We start from the raw sequence: 2,500 nt of genomic DNA on the forward strand, positions 1-2,500 counted from the left end.
TTTTGAATTTCACGGTGCGACATTACTCACGTTCAAAACTGACCGATTGGACCGCAGAGGTTTGGATATTGGGAAGAGTGACATCAAAGGCTCACTAGCTTAAAATTTCAGCGTGTGAATGCAGCTTATTATATATGCAAAACGCGAGTTTTAAAGTCTGAAAGCCCAAAATTCTCGTGCTGCATATTAATTCTGCGGCGTACACACAAATTGCATTCTTAAACTGAGTCAATTTTCTCCTCGATCCAGCTCTCTCAAGGTGTTAAAGTTCGTAATGGCGGACCGTTAAATAGGAAAATTCCAGTTAAAATAAACAGGTGTGAAATCAAGGGATAAAACTTTGGTTGCTTAGTGTTTCGTTAACAGTTTTGAAATCCAAAGAAAAATAAAATTTGGTTTGTTTTGGTTAAGGGGGTACTTTAACAATGACAAGATTTATTCGAAAGAACTGAGTCATCATCGCAGTTAATTGAACACTTCAAACAATTGTCAGTTTATAGACACCCGAAAAATTCAGGTGGCTCCAACAGGATTCGAGCCCATGACCTCTGCGATGCCGGTGCAATGCGCTTTGCTAACTGATTTGTGAAGCCACAGAAGTAGGCGCAGGTCAATTTGTTGCCCATGAGCCCAACAAGTTTTCTTTTGTCCAGTCTTCTATCATTGAGGTACTGATTGGGAACACTGTGTAACCTTAAAATCCAATCAAACGTTGGGTTTAAATGGGTGGGGAAAACTGGAGTACCCCGAGAAAAACCTCTTGGAGCAGAGTAGAGAACCAACGAACTCAACCAACTTATGACCGCGCACCGGTGGCTCATTTGGTTGAGCATCGAGCTGCCATGTGGGAGGTCGTGAGTTCAACTCCGGCCGGACCAACACTTTTGGCTCTTAAAATAACTGAGGAGAAAGTGCTGCAAGTGTTTAGATTCTCTATACTTATTTTTTTATGAGAATGCTGTGGCTGAGATTAAGCAAATTTTGAGAACTTATTAGGAACATTCCTCAGGCCGAGAGTCGATTAAGAACGTTTTTATTTTGCTCATTTGCATTTTAAATTAAAGCATAAAATAAAGGTAAATAATTGTAAATTAACCCAAATACTTAAGGCAATAATTAACAATTATTCCATGAGCGCTTGTTGTATATAAGATGGTAAATAGCCAACGAGGCGCGTAGCGCCGAGTTGGCTATAACCAGTCTCATATCCAACAAGCGCGAATGGAATAATTGTTTTATTAAATTCCTTAAACTCCGAAAGTTTAGGAAGTACGAAATAAATAAACAAATCCGAGCGAAATCGAAAAACCTTGATGAGAACTGATGTGATGTTGTGGTCAGACAGACGCGGGCTCATCACAAAAACATTTCTTACCTTTTCGCGTACTTCTTAAGGTCGGAATTGATCCAAACTTTCCTCAAAAAGGTTTTCTTTTTTGCTTTATTGAGAGGGAAATTTTGCTTTCCGGCAAAAAAACTTTTAGCTTAGCAACGCTTAGCGCAATCATTTATCATATAAGGTCAAAATAAGGTATATGAGCTGATGACCGAGATTGAGTGAACCAATCAGAGCAGGAAAAATGCATTATCCGAGGTTAAAAATGTAATAATTTGTATTGTTATACATTGTAGCCACCATCTGTCTTCTCATTGGCTAAAAGCCTACGGTTAAAGGGCCACCGACAACCACAAGTCTTTGCGGGCGTGCAAGCTATCGGCGCCATTTTCTGTAATACAGAAACTAGTATTTCTTGAAAAGTCACATTCCATCGCCTCATATCGTCGTGTTTTGGATGCCCAGTAGCTTCAAACTTTGTTAATATTTTCCTTAATGTTTAAATATTGTATTTTTGGCGTTATTTGGGTGTTGTGTTCGTGTTAAAAGCGAAACGAAAACTGTGAAGAAAGGTCGTCCGCCGATTAAGGAAAATCGCCATGTTATTTGGCTCACTACTTCAACCTTAAGATTACGGAACGAAAGGAGGAAGGCGTTTGGATTAAAAAACAAATCGAACAGCGAATTCGCAGAAGTTCTTCTTCACGGGATGTTTCTGAAGCGAACCGGCCGATTCGATTGCCCGGATAATAACAACAACAAAGGCGCGCAAAGGACACAGGTTGTCGGTGGCCCTTTAATTCTGGGAAACAGCGCAACCTACAGATTAGTGAATGATCTGTAGGTTGCGCGCGCAATGCATGATTTCCAAGAGCAATGTGTTTGAAAATAAACTGTGATCGCTGCGATAATGCGTTTGTCGTTATTACTGGGTTGCCTATGGCAAACCAGTCGAGGTCTTCGTTTAGTTTGTTTGTTTTCTTTTTTTTCTTTTTTTTAGTTTTTTTTTTTTTCCGTGTCGGTAAAAGTCTTGCCTGTCACTCCCCTGGTAAGTGGTGTCTTTGTGCATAGAGCCTTCTATGCGTATGTTCTTAGGATCGAGAGGGTAGTGGAACTGCGTAGATTTCTCTGGTGGACACAGTAGAATCATTAACTTAGCCTGCA

The 2,500-nt window shown here is 40.1% G+C and overlaps 1 long non-coding RNA gene across 1 annotated transcript in view; it reads left to right on the forward strand.

Moving 5' to 3' along the window:
* LOC138002961 (uncharacterized) overlaps window positions 1-30 on the forward strand; it is a 7,288-nt gene extending 7,258 nt beyond the window's left edge. Inside the window, exon 3 of the long non-coding RNA XR_011123386.1 lies at window positions 1-30. This exon is cut by the window's left edge and continues 278 nt beyond it. This is a non-coding gene — a long non-coding RNA (uncharacterized lncRNA).
* The last annotated feature ends 2,470 nt before the right edge of the window (window positions 31-2,500 follow it).

Source organism: Montipora foliosa, chromosome 5, assembly GCF_036669935.1.
Source record: "Montipora foliosa isolate CH-2021 chromosome 5, ASM3666993v2, whole genome shotgun sequence".
NCBI classification, from domain to species: Eukaryota; Metazoa; Cnidaria; class Anthozoa; order Scleractinia; family Acroporidae; genus Montipora; species Montipora foliosa.